At 40.3% G+C, this 20,905-nt stretch overlaps 2 long non-coding RNA genes across 2 annotated transcripts in view; one reads left to right on the forward strand and one right to left on the reverse strand.

The window, feature by feature from the left end:
* Window positions 1–3,104, reverse strand: part of LOC310695168 — a 28,657-nt gene extending 25,553 nt beyond the window's left edge. Inside the window, exon 1 of the long non-coding RNA XR_014519961.1 lies at window positions 1,111–3,104. This is a non-coding gene — a long non-coding RNA (uncharacterized lncRNA). The remainder of the gene's footprint in view (window positions 1–1,110) is intronic.
* Window positions 1,054–16,316, forward strand: LOC310695205. The gene is made up of 3 exons (XR_014519980.1): window positions 1,054–1,167; window positions 9,366–9,479; window positions 16,049–16,316. It is a non-coding gene; the product is annotated as an uncharacterized lncRNA (long non-coding RNA).
* The last annotated feature ends 4,589 nt before the right edge of the window (window positions 16,317–20,905 follow it).

The raw sequence follows: 20,905 nt of genomic DNA on the forward strand, positions 1-20,905 counted from the left end.
AGAGAGAGAGAGAGAGAGAGAGAGAGAGAGAGAGTCCATTCCTTATGATGGGTAGAAAATAATTATATATAAATCGGTTCTGAATTTTGGAATGAATCAATTCGGGATGTTCACACCCTAATAGAACCAAGATGTCATTTTAGATATGATAATATAAGCACTGAAAATGGCACGGGGTGGAGGGTGGGGAAAGAGGATAAAAGACTGGTGTACAGAACAATTAGTCTGTTCTTGTATCTATGCAACCCACAGATTCACCAGTTAAATATAAACTTCAAGAATAAAGGCAATGTTCTCATTCAGCTTCTTTCAATTCCGTTGTTGCAGAACTAAGCAATTAAAGCAAGAACACTGTTCAGTGCAACTAAATAAGCAACTTTCTCTGCAGCAGGTCCAATCAAACATGAATATGAAATAAAAAATGGAGGAAAGAGCTATTTAAAGCGCTTGAGGTCAAACTAGATGTGACAGCAACGGTTGTGTGTTTAAACATGGATCTATCAAAACCACATAAAGTTGGTCCAGTTTTAATAGAAAAAGTATTTCATTGGAGCTCAGCTAAGAACAGAGGCTACATACATGAAGGCAAGCCTCATCCATATGACTCCCTTTGTTGAATAAACCAGATACCTCTCCAGCTTCTAGTGCCAGCCCTACCATTAGATAGAGATGGCCACCTCAGGTGGAAAATTGGGCTGGCCCTACAGTAGGCAGAAAGTGGTGGCTGTGTATGCTGTGTGGTCTACCCATGCCCCCAAGGTAGCCCACTTTTCTTATGTTTGATGATGGTTGCTGCCAATCCCCAGTGTTGAAGAAAGCCAACTTCTGTTGGCTTCTGTATGTGGAATGGGCTGCCATCTTGCCTTTTGCCTCAGGCAGCAAAACATCTTAAACCATCTGCTTTAAATACATGCAACCTGCTGCAGTCAAATGTGGATTTCTTTTTAAGAAAAAGAATTAAAAGTCTAGCAATTTTTCAACAGGTTATGACTTAGATCCAAAGTACTGCCAGCAGCAGGAAGCTCATGCAAGGAACCTTTTGTTGTGGATGTGGGGGGATGATTAACAAAATCAATTCTCCTGGCCAACTGGGAATATCCCCTAACTCACCCAAGTTTAGGATATTCCACACCTTTCCTCGGCAGAGTTTCTGTTTCTTTGAGAAAAGTAAGTGGCTCACGTAAATGTAAACTAAGCTTTAATAATAAAGAAAATTGTAACAAAATAGCATTATGAGAGAAGCTAAATGCAACGTGAGGCAAGTCTGAGGCAAGAAAAAAGAAGAGGCAGTTGGTCCCTCTTAACTGACATTCTTAACTGAACATACTGAAGGGAGAGGCTGATTCGGGAGCAAAACACACAAGCCCCGCCCACCAGATACCAAGCACTCTACTATTCAAATTAGGCCCCAGTGCTACAACAAACCTACAACGTTCCCACCCCCAATTCCCCCTCCAGCCCCATGAACCCTTGAAGATATTTTTTTGGAATGGCAAGGGGGATCCGCAACAGTGTGGGATGGGGGCACAGGGAAGTGCTAGGGAAATGCCCCAAATTGGGCAGAGCCGCCAACCTCAAAATAATGGATGCTTGACTCTAGAGGCTGAGCTTAATTCTGCTTTAAACACCCTTAAATCAAATGGGAATACAAAAGCATTGCTTGGTTTCTCCTATGTGTCACCAATGAAACCTATACAAAACAGGGGAGCTGCTATACCAGGGCACTGTGAGAAGTAAAGTCTCACAAGAGAAAAGCTAGGGCAAAGCAGCACAACGCCACTAGGAGGGGACAGCCTTACATGGGACAGAGTTTCTTAGCTTTTAATTACATACTGTGTCTATGAACACAAATTAAGCAGTTAAAGCAAACGTGGTTCAGGTTAGGACCAATTAAACACACGAGAGCTGGGGGAAACAAAACAGAGCAGTGACATTCAGTGATCCACCTGGAAGCCTTAACTTTGTGCTGCATACTGTGGTAAATAGTGGTCAAGTCTGCAGATGACTCCAAATAATTCAGAATAGTAAAATACAAAGGAAAGGACTTAGCTCCTGAGGAGCCTGGAAACAGAATGCCAAGCTTGAAAAACAGGAACAAAGCAAATGTCCTTCAGGCAATGAAGGTCAGGGCACATACTGGAGTTGTCACACTGAATTTCCTCAGGGAGACACATTTGACACACCATGTTTTGGTTCTATTTGCTAGTCTGATGTGAAGCTGCCCTGCAACTAGCCCCCAAAGTCCACCAAGACTGGTGTGTGTGTGTGTGTGTGTGTGTGTGTGTGTGAGAGAGAGAGAGAGAGAGAGAGAGAGAGAGAGAGAGAGAGAGAGAATTGTACAGTGCCTTTCTGATCAAATTTCAATAGTACACATATTAAATAAAACTATCCATTTGGCAAATACAAACTGTGCCACAGCACAAAATGCCACTTAAAAATTCTTTGCCAAATGCCCTCTGCAGTCTGTTTGTCCAACAGCAGTGGCTCCCCACTATCATGTGGTTTGTCCCAATGCCACTGCAGAAATGGAAGGCCAATAAGAAGCCGCTGTCAACATCAAAGCCTCTGTGAACATCTCTTAATATTGCTTAGGTGGTGCCATTTTCCTGCCTTTTTGTCCTCATTCCCATCTAATCCTACTGGCTGTGGCAGCCCTGTAATTTTGTAAACAATGTAATGAAACCAAATCTGATGTTAATAATATCACAGACAACCATAAGCAAAGTCCTGTGGGGATACCACAGCTAATTGGATTAAACAGCAGTGTAGATAAGCAAGAGGTGGAGGAAGATAGTGCTGAGAAGCAGCACCATTCAGGGCAAAAGGGCACCAGACTGTACTAAACTGATTCAGTATTTTCAGAATCAGAGTGTATTTTCATAAGAAGGAGCCTGTTGGATCAGACCAATGACCTATCTAGTCCAGCATCCTGTTCTCACAGTGGCCAACCAGATACCTGCAGGAAACCCGCAAGGAGGATTTGATCATATAACTATGCTCCATAATTGCTTGGCTGTATCAAATTTACTTTCTTCAAGGCAAACATCAAAATTGGAGAATAGTGGCACAGACCTACAGAACCAAGCTCCTGCTCTCTTTTATGGCTCCACAAAACATGGGAAGAGGAATGGAAATTTAGTTTCCATCCTGCTCTGTTTCCTGTAAGTTGAGAACTGAAGTCCGCTAGGAAACATAGGAAGATGCTCTTAACCCCTTTCTGCCTGTGGGATTTTGACACAATTTTGAATTTTACTGCAAATCTCTGTGGACTGGAGTATTATTCTTCAAATTTGTGTTGTTGTTGTTTAAAAGTAACCCTTTTCTCCTAAGCAATTGGCAACAGCTTTAACATTAGCTCTTAAAAATAAAATACACGTTATTTTAACTATTTTAAGCTGCTGTTTATTTCATTTATTTGTTCCAAATATTTGTTCCAAATATCCAAAGCAGTGTACAAAAAGTAAAGCACATCTTAAGACAATGAAAAACAAATTAAGCAAAACTAAGTACAGAGATTCAATTCATCACACAGTATGTGGCAGTTGTAGGCAGTTGTTATTGACCATGGGGCAACTATATGTCATTTTGAAAGCCTCCATGATTTTTATAAACACAACCACTCCAATCTGCTGCTGTGTCTGCATTTAGAGACCCCGTTCCAATATGTGTTCAATACTGTCCAAACTGTCACTTTCTTCATCTGTTCAGCTTAGCTGCAAGGAGCCAGAGTCTGGGGCACATTTCTCCTGCCCTACAGATAATCAGAAATATTCTGTGGCATTTATGTGATAGTGCAAGAGCATTGCTTGTACAGTCAAGGATGCTGAAGTTGAGTTCTTTCCATCACTACAGCCATTTGCAGGAAAGGTGGAATCAATTCATGTGTGGAAAGTATGCATAAATATTAGTTCAGGGTGTCACCAGGCAGCTGAGATAAAGGCTGCCATCCTATAACCACATTTACCTGGGAGTAAGCTCCATTGAGCTCAATAGGATGTACTTATGAGTGAAAATTGATGCACAATTGCATTTAAGCCCTGGTCTGCAAATGGAAACTTTATATTTAAACAAACTTAGGTTTGGTTGTTCTTAAAAAAAAAACACACACTAAAACATACAATGGCATTTTTGGCTAGTAACTCACTTTTAGATTCCCAGTTTTTTTAAAAAAAATAGGGAAATGTACCTAGTTGTTTTCTTATTACAATACGGCTCCTTTTGTTCACTGTTCCATGTTTTTCTTGGAATGCACTAAAGTGGAATGTTTTAAATTATGAGGTTTTACTTCAGGCTGTCCAATATCTACTAAATATCCATCATCTCATTCTGAAATTGGGAAGCAGCAAATGTACTCTGGTAGCCAACAAAGCATACATTTTTTTATTCCAGAAAAGTGCCCTTCTGTTCTGAATTTACTGCAAAGTGTTCCGCAGACAGGGGGGGAATCCTCTACCAACCCCAGGTTTCGTTCTTTATAATGTAACTCTCTATTCAAACAATCTAGCTTTACATAATATAAACTGTGGGGAAAGTTTTCTTCTTCTATAATACATAGTAGCAGTTGCTAAGCTTTAGCTGATCTAACACCAGGCTCTTTTGTTTATTACCAGTAAAAATGAAACTATGGAGCAAATGAAGGCATAAGATACCGTGGTGAATATAAATCAGAGTCATATTGTAGGCTCTAATTATGAACAGATTTGGAAATGTGAGGCAAAAATTAGATTAAAGGGCTATAGATATCATTCCTACCACTGGAATCTGCAACGTTATTTCCATGCCCCCCCCCTTGAGTCCCAGCCACAACTATCGCCATTGTTAGCTACATATGCAGGCTATATTAGTACAGAACATGTACTGAGAGAAACATAAATAGTGATGCAAGAATCTCATTATGAACCTAATAAGCATCTTCCTGTTGGAATGATTCTAATTTGAGACATGTGAAGCTCCGGAAGCCCTGCCACATAATTCCTTTGCTTAATGACAGGGAGAAAGTCTAGTAAGCTGAGGTATGGAGTTGGGACTTGGAAGTTGTGGGGTCAAAAACAAACAAAACAGGTCTGCTATCAGCACCATATATGATCCTCAGCAAGACAAATGTTCCATTTATCCTCTGTTTCTGTGCACACAAAATGTTCAGCAGGTAGCAGACTTATGAAATCTTTCCAAACCTTCTCTGGCTCTGCACAGTGCCCCAAACCTCTTTTTTCTTTTCTTTTTAGACATTTAAAGGAGCTCTAAACCCACAAAGAAGTAACTGACAGGCCCTGCCCCCACGCTATGTGAGTTCTATCACACATCAGTAATGTGCATACATCTCTGCACGTAGAACAGAGATGTGGAATCTGTAGCCACCCCCGCCCCCCCCCCCCGAGTCCAACTCACATAAGAACACAAGCAGAACCCTTGGGATCAAACCAAAGAAAGGAGATTCCTATTAAACATCAGCAAGAATTTTCTGACAGTAAGAACTGTTCTATTTTACAATGGAACGGTCCCCCTCTCATTCACTGGAGGTTTTTAAGCAGAAGTTGGATAACCATCTGTCATGGATGCTTCAGTTGAGATTCCTGCATTGCAGGGAGTTGGACTAGAATACGACCCTTCCAATTCTACCATTCTGTGATTCCAGGGCCCACCTACTCCAGCATGGTGGCCAAGCCAGATGCCTCAGAGAGGTGAAATTCCCAGGGCGGTTCCCCTTTCTGGGAGGCCTTTGGGATCTGTAGCTCTGTATGGAGAATAGGAGTCTCTTGATAATGCTCAACATCCCTAACAAACTACAGTTCCCAAGATTCTTTGGGGGAGACAGGAGTATTTAAAATGGAATGCTACTGCTTTAAATGCACAATGCAGATGGGATCTCAGCCATGCATACTCATCATTGCTCCTTCAAAATAACTTGCATAGATTTTGGTACAAAGAAATACATTCTTCTTGTTGCCTATGCTACTTTTTACTTAACATCCCATTGCTCATTGTGCTCCATTTTCCTTTTCTACTGTTACCTTGGTCTGATTATTTTATGTACTGCTTTGTTCCCACTGTTCCCAGATTTCTCCCCATTGTGCCCAACACTTTTTAAGTCTATACTGAAGACCTACATACCATAACTTCTTGCTTATTTTTGATTTCTCAAGTAGTGAAAGGCTAAGGCCAACCCAGCTGAAATGCCCTTTGACACTGTAAAATATTCCTGTTGTGTAGTCTGAGAATTGTTAAGGTTCAGGTTCAAATGAAAAGTCTTTCACTGGTTTCCAGGCATTAAACAATCTCAGCCCAAGTTTTTTGAGTAAATCTGTCTAGTATTTCCTAGCAACAGTTCAACTAATATCTTATATGCTGAAATATTACTTTTTTTCCTCACTGTATAAAGAAATATGGTTGATTATAATCTCACATCTTCAGGTCTTGAAACACGTACACTAGTTACTTGTTATGACATCTCTCTTAAAATAATAATTTCCATTAAAGACTCTTTAGACTACAAATACCAATACTGAATTATATGCAACGGCATCAGAAAACATTAACTGTGTGAGTGCGCACACAGGCAGGAGAGAAGAAGGTGTATGTAATTGAGTCCTACTTTATGCCTAAAACACCTGTCACATTATATGAAAATAAAATCCAGGATATTTTTGGCAGAAGCGTGAACTTCCGAAGTGTTACCTAGTTTACTTTATCATTCACCAAACAGAATCTTAAGAAAGCAAAATCCAGTTGCAAATACCTATTTCTTCAGTATTATTTGGAGATGTCCACTTGGAACAGAATACAGAGGGGTTCTGGAACTGATTCTATATATCCATAGCTAGGATATATAATCTTTAGGAAGTACTGTTGTCAAATCACAGTAGAAATCTACCATACATCCTAGATGCAAATCTAAGGAGAGATTCCAGAATTTGATAAACTGTTATCAGTTGAGACTAGGAAGACACAAAAGCCCTTGATGAAAAGCAATAGAATTGCACCTAGCACAAAACAACAGAAAGTTAGATGTTAGCACAGCAAACTGGGAATGTATCTATTTAAGGGAAGAACTTTAAACAAATGTTTCATTGGCAAGTCTGATTCTGGTCATAGTTGAAAAGAAGAGAGAAGCAGCTACAAATGAAAGCCTTGAATCAATTTTCAAGAATTTCCTTTTCCGAGCAAGTGCAAGCGTGCTTGCCTTTTTGAACTGGCTAGCCACAATTTTTCTTTTTTTTTAATAATCACATATAATATATTCACTTCTATTCCATAGGTTTATTTTTCAAATTTCTGTGAAAATCATGCATATATTATATACATATATTAAATTTTTTATACTGTGATTTCAAGAATGTGCTCAAGCCCGGAGGTGTCTTCATTAATTGAAACTATTGGTTTAACACCAGGAAAAATATTGCTCATGAAGTTAATTTCACAGTGGGGGAAAAGCAAGGCTTAACTTTATTTATAATCTCTCTACATAGGACAACTTTGTACTTTTCTTTTTCCATTACATATGCTGGACCATCTACTATATATATATATAGAGAGAGAGAATTAGAAGCCGCCGCTCCCTCCATTCTGGTACTTGCTGAAGCCATTAAATTGTCTTGAACTTAATGCGTCTCCATAAATGTATGTTCAGAAGTCAGCTCCACATAGCTCCATGAAGCCTACTCCCTGGTAAATGGGTACCGATTGCTGCCTTGTTCTGTTATTAAGAGCATAAGAACAGCCCTGCCTCACAGTCGCCAACCAGATGTCCCAATGAGAAGTCTGCAAGCAGAACCTGAGTGCAAGACAAGAGCACTCTGCTCTCCTGTGGTTTCCAGAAACTGGTATGGAGAAGCATACTGCCTACCACAAGGAATGAGTGCTGTTTGCCCCCATTTGTGTACTTCTTGTATTGGATTTTTTTAAAAAATCTAAGTTTTGTAAGTCCCTTCACAAAAGAAGCCAGTGGTTGGCAACGCTGCCCTAGAAAATCCTCACCACTTGCCCAAGTGGGGAGCGTGTAACAATGTAATTTGGGATGAAAATAAAGATATATACATAGTCTGCACAAAGATCAAACTTTTTCCTGGCAAGTTTAAGGCAGAAGTCTGGTTTTTCAGCCAAGCTGCTAAGCTCAAAACACTGAGGTTTATAATGGAAAACCTGACAATCTCTTAAGTGTAATGGAGTAAAGATATTATGACAACAGGGCTTTGTCTACTGAACACGGCTGAAAAAATATATTCCATGCTAATTGTTAACCAAAATGAAGCATACCCTTTCCCTTTTTTTTCAAACCTTTTTGTCTGAGGGAGATGTGGCTATCTAATTTCTTGGCAGTTGTCTTATTTTATTACAATAACCTACTGCTTAGACTGCTGGACTTCCAGGTAGCCACGAGGCTATTATTCTGAATCAACATATAAGTCATGCTACTTACAGGATGAGCCAAGCAGTTCTGCAGCCTTACTGTCTTCCTTTGTTCTGCCATTTACTTAATTCAGATTTTGATCCATCCCCCCCATCTCCCCTCCCTCTTTGAACACTCCATATTTACATGAGCTGCTGTGCTTTATTTCAGCACTGTGGTTTAGACTTAGGAAATGAGCAGCAAAGTTAATGACAGTCTGAAAACACTTCATGCAAAGCACATCTAGAATGTAACAAAGAAAGGAAGAAAAAGAAACCCCCACACACTTTAGGCCAGATGTACATTTGGTGTAAATCCAGTGATCATAGTGATGAAGGGTTCGTAGGATGTTGGCTGGATCTGCTATGGTCTGGTACCATTTCTTCTCCCCCATGAAAAATATGTGTAAAGGTACATAAGGTGGACAGAAGCAAGCAGGAATCTAGTCCCTTCCTTACAGATATTTGTCACACAAAATACAAGTGGATACTGCATCTTGGCACAATCATTTAATCAGAATTTATCTTTCGTTACAAGTTTTGGTGGGGTTGCTGTTCCAACTGTAAAATCATAATTTTCTGAGGGGGTGGGAAACATTGCTATAATACATCCTGGAGAAGAGAAGGAAGACAAAACTAGAATTAACTATGTCTGTCATTGACTGTGGCTCCAAGCACTGCTTACCTCCCTGCCTTCCTCCCTACCAGTCCCAAAGGTCACCAACTGCCACTGCTACCAGGAGTGTGCCTAGGAAGAGATGCTGGAGATGCGAGTGAGTACCTGTTCCAGGCAAAGGCATGCCTCTTTAACAATTTCATTCTCTAGCAAGGAGTCAGTGCCTAGGAGAGGTACTTCGTCTGAGGGACATTAGGGTTTAGTTAGCACCCAGCAATTGTTGGGAAAGGTCATTCCTTCCCTGGGACCTGTCCAGGGTTCTGAAGGATTAATGTTCTTATTACCCTTGCTTTCTAATTTTCAGACTTTTGAATAGCTATCCCTAGCTGTCAGTCCCTGCCCTGACTTCCTGTTCTGGACTACTGCCTGGCCCACTTCATTCAGACTACTGTGGGCTCATCCGTTCCAGGACTTGACAGTATGTGAAGCACTCTGCATACTCTAAATCATTGTCTAAGTACTGCTTCTTGTTGTGGTTACTATTGCTATTATTATTACTGCTTTCCAAACATTCCCTGAGATTTGGGAATACCTGGTGTAGTGCATGTCAGATCCTGGTGGCTGGTGCTCCAAGTTCAAATGTTATTGTAGGAAACTTTTCTGCAGCGTTTCACTTGACGATTAAACCAACCGAGATGATCCAATTGTATCAAAGGCGATTGCCCACTTCTGGAGAAAATCAGCAGATGGGAAGGCTTCCAGCTTATTGTTTTAAATGGATATGGAGTCTCTCCCAGAAAGCAGGGCTCCACCCTGCCAAATGCAGGGTCTTCTGTCATGTGACGAGAGCCTAAGCATTTACATAATATATTCCATAGACTCTGTTCTAATTCTGCATCAACACAAGCAGGTGAGGTGTGTAGAGAGTGGGCAGGATCCCACCCACTCCTACCTACATACAGCATACGTGCCTTTTGAAAGTATCTAAAGGACTTTCTGATGAAATGGACACTAACGCACAAAGAATTAATATGCTGTAATACACTGCTTAGTCTTTAAGGTGCCACAAGACTATTTGCTGTTTTCACAGAAGGGTGTGATTGTGATAGGATTTCTGGGGAAACAGTTCACCACCTTATCTTATATTGAAAGAATAAGGTAGAGTTTTATCTATTGATATCATTTAGCCAGTGTGGTGCTTTCCAGACGCTGGATTAAATCTCCCAAACTAATGGAAGAATCTGTATCTAAAGTACCGCCATCTTTGTAGGCTAATATTATTCACTATGATGGTATTCTGTGCATTAGTACATAATGGCATGTTGACAAGTCCTGTGCTAATTTTGCCTTAAAAATACATGTCCCATGTTTCCTGGTATTAAAATGGCAGCTTTCTTCTTTACATCAGAGACAAGAAGATTTAGAGAAAGTAATCTCAAAATAATACACTTTGTTAATTTCACTATGCCCCATTATGAAGTGATAAGATGTCACAGAGTGTGAGTTGTATTCAGTAGCACAATGTGATGATGGATGTGAAAATCGCAGCATGTCACCAATGTGATAATCACATTCAAAAACTATAAGACCTAGTTTTCCTTTAGTGATCCTACCATTCTTTTCCAGGCAAAATTTCAACTGACATAACCAGGAGATGGAAAGCATGTCCCATATATTAGCTATCAGTCAAGCTATCAGGGACGCGAGTGGCGCTGGGGTTAAACCACAGAGCCTAGGACTTGCCGATCAGAAGGTTGGCGGTTCAAATCCCCGCAACGGGGTGGGCTCCCGTTGCTCGGTCCCTGCTCCTGCCCACCTAGGAGTTCGAAAGCACGTCAAAGTGCAAGTAGATAAATAGATACTGCTCTGGCGGGAAAGTAAACGGCGTTTCCATGCGCTGCTCTGGTTCGCCAGAAGCTGCTTAGTCATGCTGGCCACATGACCTGGAAGCTGTACACCAGCTCCCTTGGCCAATAAAGCGAGATAAGCACCACAACCCCAGAGTTGGTCACGACTGGACCTAATGGTCAGGGGTCCCTTTACCTTTACCTTTAGTCAAGCTATAGCAATTTAAGAAATATAAAGTGGCATAGTATTCATGGTAACTATCAGCGTATGTTCATATTGCATTTGGTGGTCAAATATATCTAACATCAGCCAGACTAGATTCAGGTAGGTAGTCTTGTTGGTCTGATGCAGTATCTGAAGAAGTGGTATCTGAAGAAGTGTGCATGCACACGGAAGCTTATACCAAGAAGAAACTTAGTTGGTTTCTAAGCTGCTACTGGACATATTTTTTATTTTTTATATATATTTCATCAGCCAAACTGTAATACTTGAGCCAATGTGGTTCCCTCCAGATGTTGCTGGACTACAGCTTCCATTGTTCCTGACTACTGCCTATTGTTTGGGGGTTATGAGAATTGTAGTCCAACAGCACGTGGAGGATGCCATATTGGAGACCCCTGCTCATTAGCAAAAGTCAGTGTATATCAGACTTGGACTGGGAAATTGGTTAAAAAAATCACAGGGTACTTTGCATCAATTTCAGTCTAAGAGTCATTGTGAGAGAGAAATGGGATACATCCATGTTTGCTACCTGGGGCTCCATAGAGGAAAGGGTGGGGTTGCAACAAACAAACTGGGGTTGCTACAGGAAGGATTAGTTATATTAATAGGCATGGCTTGGAACCACAGAATCAGAGTCGGAGAGAGTCCTATAAACTGTGTGGTCCACTCCCCTGTTTCATGCAGTAAGAAGGCAAAGCAATTAGAGAGAGATTAGGCAAAAGTAAGCTAGAATAGATAAAAGTTAAAAAATATTTAAAAATTGAATACAAAAACAGAGAAACTAAAGAAGGTAAAGAAATTCATTATTTAGAAGAAATGTGTTTAGATTTTTTTAAAGGAAGCTACAAATTAAAATTTAAACTATTTAAGTTGCTCAGAGAATCAGATTCTAAAGCAGTTCCCTAATGGGACTCAGCACAGCTCTTATTTTTTTATGTGAAGAAACGATTTGCCATTAAAGTTTAAAAGTAATCTTAAAAAATAACCCAACCCACCCTCCATGTTTTTGTGGGTTTGGCACATGACTGTGCTCACTTACCAACAGTGTATGCCCCTTCAGGGCTCAGTAGACATTTGCTTTTGTGGGTGTCAAAATCAAAACCTTTCCAAAACTATTTAATAGTTTATGGGGATCCAAACACAAACAGAAGCAACAATATATCTGTGTTACTTGCTGTCCTGCATTTAGTCTGGGGCAATTTAGTCTGGGGCAATGTTGAGTATCCTGGTTGTTGTGGACTCTCCCATTCTTACATTTTGATACCAACAATATTTGAAGACATTACCAGTTAATGAACTGGAAAGTTTCCCCTTCTTCAAATATCCACCTAATCCTTGTCACTGGGCATTATTATATGAGGGTGAGCCAATCTATCATGATCTGAGAAGTGAATCAAGTACCTTTTAAATAGGATTTCCTACTGAATTTTCAATAGATCTTTCCTTTACTATATTTCTTATCAATTCTCTAGATTAGGTTGGGAAAATAACCTCTCCTGTCTACACCGTGAAATCTACCTGGAAAATAATCTCTCGGCCACTGAGATTGTCATTGTGAGTTACGATGATACAGAATGGATGGAGTCATAAAAACATAAGGATGCCGTGCTGGATCAGACCAAAGGCCAATCTAGTCTGTGAGTGGAAGATTAAGAGTGACGGATGAGAGGTTAGGCCTTTCCCCAAGACTCTTAAACCTGTGCTCCATTCCTTTATGCAGGCGGTCAATCATATTGTGAGTACTTTGGGAACAAAATTTCACTGTTCCCCACTCCTCACTAATCATAAACATATTAGCAGTCTTGAGAAAACCCCAAAGATTGTAGGTGAACCAAAATAATATTAAGAAAAATGAGGTCAGATGTCGAATGCTGACTGGCTAGGGAGGAGTAGCAGACAGGAAGGAAGAGAATGGAAAGGAGAGGTTGGAATCCTGAATGACAGCACTACCTACTGCAACATTTTGTTTCAGGTCCTCACTTGTCACCTTAGGATCATATACCAGCCTATATATGTGTCATTATTAAAAAGAGATAATCTTCCTGAATGAGAATGTGTACCTTCCAGCTGCACTATGCCAGGTGTTGGAGAAAGTATCAGCCACTTTACATTCCATACAAGCTGATCAACATCTGCATGTATAGGTCAGCTCAGCTGGGCACAGTTGCAAGCCTATAATATGCATGGATAGTGGGTCTCTGGAACATGTTTGGTAGCTTGGATGTGCAAGGCAGCTGATCCTCATGACATAGCCCCTTCCACACGAAGAAACTGCTAGATTGGGACCTATGACATTAATATTGTAATTCATGCTTCTTCAGGTGAGTCTGTAGGAGCTGATTTTAAGATACAGATAGGTAGCCGTGTTGGTCTGCCATAGTCAAAATAAAAAAATTCCTTCCAGTAGCACCTTAAAGACCAACTAGGTTAGTTCTTGGTATGAGCTTTCGTGTGCATGCACACTTGGTATCTGAAGAAATGTGCATGCACACGAAAGCTCATACCAAGAACTAACCTAGTTGGTCTTTAAGGTGCTACTGGAAGGAATTTTTTTATTCTGATTTTAAGAGACATTGCATGTCCCATCAAACTCAGTGTTAAGTTGTGTGACCCAAACACTCCACAGTTCCTGTAATCAAAAGTGCACTCGAATGATTTGTAAGAGAAATAAGTAGAAAAGTCAGAATGCCTAAATCCTTCACAATGCTTAATGTGCAGCTTTGGAGAGTGTCAGTATTTTCCAACACCAACAAAATTATGCATTTTTTTCCCTCACATCACGGATAGAAAACCTGCCCAATGTTGCCATTACTTGAGTGAAGGAAAGTTATTTGGAAATTAAATCTTTGAGTAAATGTACTGTGGTGTTCATGGGCAATAGTTCTTATAACTTTAGAACACAGGTATTTCTTTCAGCAGCTATGGCTTTCAGTAGTTCATCAGTTTGGCTTTGCATGAATGTAATTTACCTTTCAAGTACTAAAGGCCTACAGTACAGGGTTTGTCTTTAAATAAACGGGTACTGTAATAGTGCTCACATTATGATCCTTTGAGGGGAAAAAACACCATGCCAAATGTATTCCAACATTTTCTGAGCAGTTAATTGAGATGCAAACATAGTTTGGGTACATTTTAAAAAAAAATGGCATTAACACTGCTGTTTTGTGAGCTAGAAATTGTGTCTTGTGAAATAGATTAGGCAACTGCCATTATTTTTAAACAAAATTATTGGTAAGTGACTGTGAGAGCTGAAAACTTCAGTTTTTAAGGAACAACAGAGCCTGCTAGACTGAAATGAGACACATAGGAATGAAGGACCCTCCTGAATAGGGTGGGCTGTGGTTTAGGAGAATTAGGGGGAAGTGGGATCACACAAAATTGGGCCAGGACACCTTCTGTGAGTGGAGTTCCTGAAGGTAAGTTAATCCAAACCTATTGCTGCAAGCAAATCACATTCTACAAGAGTGGATCTAAAAACAAATGATCAGATGATTGAGTAATTTTTCCTCAAAATCATATAATCATCACAGAATTGTAGTGTTGGAAGGGGCTGCAAGGGTCATCTACCTCAAATATTAGTACTTGGTAATAACTATCCTTGTGTCCATTCAGATGCTGTTCGCTTAACTGAAAATAGGAAGAATCAGTGGCTGAATTGGCTGCATATTGTCTGATTCATCCTCATGAAATTCATCCAGTGGGTGTAGAAAGTAATGCATTTATTGGTAAAACTGACCCATAGCTTGTCAACTCACACACTAGGCAGAGGCAGTAACAACTCCTATATTTGAAAAAAAGGCAATAGCTTAGAGCCAAGTCATGTGACCTATCTGGACCTCATTTGTCATTTCATTTTCTTACCTACATTGCAGCTCTATCCTTCCTTCACTGCGTTGGTTGACCAGTAACCTCCCTTGCTTTCTCCAGTCATCACTACTTTCCTGTGCATCTGGGGAAATAATAATAATAATAATAATAATAATAATAATAATAATAATAATAATAATAATTTATTTTAAGAGGCAACAAGTAGGGATGTAGTAGCACTTTGATTAAGTTCCCATTTAAAGGTGAGCCTACCTAATTCAAACTTCCCAAAACAATGTACAAATTGAAACACAACCATCCTTCAAAATCTGAATTTTGTAATGCATTTCATCAGCTAAGTAATATGTAGAAAAATGTGTACATTAGGGTAAAGTGCATGCATAGTTCATAATAACATACAAAATGCATTAAGTAAAATTGCCTTACAAACATGTATATTAGACAAAATCACATACATATACAGTGGTACCTCAGGTTACAGACGCTTCAGGTTACAGACGCTTCAGTTTACAGACTCCACTAACCCAGAAATAGTACCTTGGTTTGATAACTTTGCTTCAGGATGAGAACAGAAATTGCACAGCGGTGGCGCAGCAGCAGCAGGAGGCCCCATTAGCTAAAGTGGTACCTCATGTTAAGAACAGTGTCAGGTTAAGAACGGACCTCCGGAATGAATTAATTTCTTAACCAGAGGTACCACTGTATGTGTAGAATCAGAGAAATTTCTGCTAAAATTATTATTAGTTTTTATGATACCTTTTTTCAAATTAACAGTAATAATCACAAACTGATGTGGAAATGTGAATTGAACTTGAAACTGGAAAAATGCAACACCGAGCAAAACTGAAATTGGCATATTCGCAGGACTATTTATTGCTGTACTTGCTGCAAGATGCTAATACAGTTACCTATTTGGAATTACCGTATTTACTCGAGTCTAATGTGCCAGCAAATCTAATGTGGACCTTAATTTTGACAATGTACCTTAATTTGGCCGAAAAAGGTGAGCATTAGATTTGAGCAAATACAGCACTTCTCATTGGCATCAGACTACATTGGACTTGTTCCAATACATACTGGTTTTGTCGTGGCTAAGGAGGGGTGAATATGCCATTAATTTTACTAAGATACTTGAATATTTTTTTGCAGGTGAAGGGTGAGAATTCAGTTGATGCCCTCGCACTCACAGAAGTGTTTTTGATCCAGCTGATGCCACAGGAGAGGTAATTTTTGCCAGTCATCATTATGGATATTGAAACATTTTGCCATTGACAACAAAAGACGCTGGACCCCACTCTTAGTCACGAAAGTGACAATAATGATACAGTTCTACAACCTAGCTTCAATTCTAAATGCAATTTAATTCCACGATGCCTTTTTGGATGTTTTTCACTTCTCCACTGTCCCAAATGTTTCTGTTTACAGGAATTGATTTATACGATAGAAGCTTTTACAACCGCACTCAGTATTTAGAAAGGAAATTTAAAACCAACCCTGGAACTTTGTGAAAAAAACTGAGTAAATCAAGTCAGTTTATGCACTATTTTACAGGAAAGGATTGTAACCTATCCAGGTAAAAAAAATAAAAAATTAAAAAACCATGACAAGTCCAAATAGGAATGGGAGATTCCACTGTTGTGATTCATTTTGTAGCAGCCCTGCAGGAACTGGAAGAGAGAAGTTTCAGCCCAATATTAACTCCTAATTGGTTCCCGGGGATTCTTAAAATCTAGCTGAGCCAAGTAGCCAAAATGTTGACAGCTTTATTAGCATATATAATTCAAAAAGGCTCCTATGTTTTAAAAGATTTTAAAGCTATCTTTCAATGTCAACATAAATTCCCCTTAAGACACCTTCAGACACAGATTTTTCAAAGTATCTCTTTCAGCGAGTGGGTTAACTCCAGCCATCTTTATGTTTGTTATGTGTCCACCTTCCCACTAACCACAGAGTTGCCCTGGGCAACTGGTTTTGAAAAACAGGAGTGAAACCATGTACTTGATTTCATACCAGCACGTCCTGGCTGCTCTCGTTTGAAGCATTAAGTATCCAGTTTAACTGTGCACTATATTCAGCACTTCAAACCTCTACAGTTCAGATGTGCAGGTTTCCAGCATACCACCTAACTTCATTCTGCATTGTAGATGACAGGCTGGTGTGAGCTATGCAATTTGCATGGCTGGCTTCCAACAGTGGGGACACTGTTGTCCTGTGGTACATGCTGTTTCCTAGGAGATACCCTGTATTTCTTCTAGCTGTATAACACTGCTCTGAACTGAAAGGATGGGAAGTATGCCCCGTTTATAGGAAGTTGCCTCTGTAGCTACCTCCTAAGACCAACTGCACACTCCTGAAGGCTTTATATCGTTTATCTAATTTTTATTGCTCTTTCTATTCCCAAGGAGCCCAGGGAGGCAAACAGACACACAATTTAAAAAAACAAAAGCAAAGCAGAAACAGATAAAACATTCTGAAAATGATTATAATGAAAAACATCTAAAAGCAGTTACAATTAAAAACATTCTAAAAGCAATTAGAATTAAAAACATACTTCCATCTAATGATCATGGGATTGCCAGGAACAGTATTCTTCTACCACCAAACGCCTGGGTGAACAGGAATGCTTTCCAAGTTGTCCTGAAAGCTAATAGCGATGGAGACTGATGCACCTCACATGGAAGAGTATTCCATAACCAGGGAACCATTATAGAAAAGATCCAGTAATGTGTCAGCACTAAATGGGTAAACCGAATTACACTAGGCATACAGAGCTTTTTTTTTTTTTTAAAAAAAGCAATGCTTTGGATAGAGGATGAGAGGGGGGTGGGTGGGAAGGCAGCTCTTTGCCTCCAGGTCAGGAAACTCTTGCTTTTGGTAGTTGGGGGTTTGTCCAATTGATGCTGCATTATCATTGGTCTGATCACTTGTTTGTGTAGTCCAGGATTGTTTGCTCTGATTGGCAATGGTTTTCCATAGTCTCAGGCACAGGAATCAACTCTAAAAATATATGAGCCCTTCCCCCCCACACACACACACACTTCATGAGCATTGCCATTCAAATGGTGTGTGTGTGTGTGTGTGTGGTTGTCTTGTGATCAATTATGTGGGGCTTACCTGGGGCTCCCCAATATTTTATTCAGATTGGCACCCAATCAGGTCTTGATCTCTTCTAGTTCTGCTAACCTGAGATCATTTTAACTAGCAATGCAGGGGATTGAATCTTGGGATGCTGTGCATGCAAAGCATGAATTCTACCATGAGCTACAGCCCCCTCCTTTGACTTCACTGGGAGTCAGATCAGATCTTAGATCAGGGGTTGAACACCAACAAACAAGTACTTCCTTTTCCACATTTTCTTATTCAATGTGTGTTTTAATGTGCAATTCCTAAGGCATTAATTTCTACAGACAATGTCCCAGGACTGCTGGAGTCATCTTTATTATTTTCACTGATTTGAATTCTCTCTCTCTCTCTCTCTCTCTCTCTCTCTCTCTGTGTGTGTGTGTATGTCTTATGCATGTGTGTGTATGTCTTATGCATATTATCACACACTTGTGTTCCCTCCTTTAATCGCTCCTTATTTTGTTCCTCTCTCTAGTAGTTTATAAATGCCACTTTTCATTAATGTGACCAGAATGTCATCAAGTAGTTTAATGCTCTTTAATGTCCTTGTATCGTTTACGTTTTTTGAACAGTGTGGAAATGAATCCCATCTGTGGGTTCCCTGACATCAAAAAAGTTTGACAGGCTATTTAGACGTGCTACTTCACATTGCATTAGCGTGTACAATGTCAGGCAGGCAGGAGTCAAAGCTGGGCTGCAGTGAGCTGCTTCCTTCCTTGCTCCTTTCACTGGTCTAAGAGCGACAGATCACTTACCTTAGAAAATCAAAGTCAATCACAGAATATCTTGGCCTGGACAGGAGCCCACAGGCCCCGGGAAAAGTGTGAAGCAGAAATAAAATTTTAAAAAGAGAAATGAGTCAGTTAGAGAAACAGGAAAAAAGCAAGCTCTTTCTCTTGCATGATGCCAAGTTACCTTTACAATCACATTTTTTTCATCACATGGCTATGCAGATTCGCCACCAGGCCATCTGACTCATTCATTAGTAATCACATTTTTATGATTTGATTTTTTTTTTACTCTCCAGGAGGCACTTTTAATTTGTAGCATAGAAGCCAACTGAAAAGGACATTCTAAGCAGCATATTTAGGCTACAAGCAGATGCGCCATACCCCAAGGACTTGATTTTTTCTGTTTTGCATAACATTGGGATAATTCTGATTGTCTTCATAGCATGTCTCCAGCCCATACACACATGACTTGAAGAGCTTTGTATGAAAGGAAGACTTTTGCCATAATCATAAATGAACTCCCTTCGCCACATGACTACTAAGCCTGAGTCACACATTATTGTTGCAGTGTGGCGCCACTGGGTATACCCCACCTCTGTGGTTGTTTAGAGGGAAAGGGAAGACTTGGCTCCCTTTTGCTGCTGAGGTGACTAGAAGTGAGGGGAAATGTGCTTTCCTTTGTGTTGCCTGAGCTTGCTTCCCTCAGTCAACACCAGTGTCCTTCTGGCATTAATACTCCAGCGTGGGTATGGGGACAGGCTGAGCAGCCCTGCCTGCTAGCTTTCACACAAAGAGCACAACTGTTTCCACTGAGGCAACTTTGACACGTTAAGCTGAACACACAAAGGTCTCTACATGGCCCAACATGTGGATCACGCCTTGCTCCAGGCCACATGGAAGCCTTCATGGCTACTTCCAAATAGACACTGTTTGTGCAAAGGTTAAGAGACAAGGCTTCATGGCAGGCCCTGCGATAGCACAATGGCACTTTCCCCCCGGCATCCCTGGACCTGCCCTCACTTAAATATAATGCACCCACCTCACAGAAAGCCACTTCTACGAATTCCCACAAACTACCCCAGATTATCTTGTGGGGGACTTGTGTGAGGGCAAACTTAATAATTTGGAGTCTCAGGCAGGATTTGATCAAATAAAACAATAAAGATTTTATTTAACAAAGGATGTTTATGACACAAGTGGATAAAACATAGGATACTTGAGATTATAATGTTATTTCACTTCAGTTCTTTCTCAGTTGTTGCACAGCTGTTGCCGCTTAATATTTTGGTTCTTAAACAAGGTGGTACTTCCTGTCAGTTGCACACTTAGACAACCCTACTCCTGAGCTACTCCAAGTAACAGACCCAAGGGATCACTGGTTTGGGAGTCTTCTCTTTTTGTAGAAGAATATCTCCTCTCATGACTGGAATGAGTCCTAAGTAGACTGTATTCTCACAGCTTCTACTTCTCCTGGCTCAGGCTCAGCCTCCCAGTTAATTCCTGGCCTGTTACTCTCACAGGACACCACACACTGTCCTTCACACTAAGCTCAGAGACTCCTTTCTCTACCTTGTGACATATTCCTCAGAGTGGATGTTTCTACCCAGAACCAAATCCTCTCCTTTTCAACTCCCCATCCTGGAACCCTGGCCAATCAGAGGCTGCCATTTGTTAACCGTTTGCTGGCAGGAAAAAAGAAAAAGAAAACACTTGTTGACCCAACCTGTCCAGCAAAACCAACTTTTCCATCACAGGCCCCTTCTCCCATCCCGAGTAACACAACTTTCTTGATAGTATGGCTCAAAGAGCTGTGAAACTTTAGACATTTGTTCATGAGATATATACTCTTTTTTCTTTCTTACTTTTTTGAGATAAGAGTTAGATCATGGTAGATTTTAGGAAGGGCAACAGGGAGTGGGAGGGTAATTTCATGCAACATGTTATCCTTTATCTTCTGTGACTATGATGCTGGTCACAGAGCTCTATCTTTAAGTGCAGGGTGCATTTTTTGAGCAATAATAATAATAAAAAAATACGAATTGCCAGCAGTGAGGCAGAATGGGGGAATACAGATGGGAACCCTGGTGAGTGTGTCCTGCTAGAGGGTTTTATTTTTTTTTAAGCCATTTGCTCCCTGCTGTTAGCCTGGCTT

Source organism: Podarcis liolepis (genome assembly GCF_965112155.1).
Source record: "Podarcis liolepis genome assembly, chromosome: 1".
Classification (NCBI taxonomy): Eukaryota; Metazoa; Chordata; class Lepidosauria; order Squamata; family Lacertidae; genus Podarcis; species Podarcis liolepis.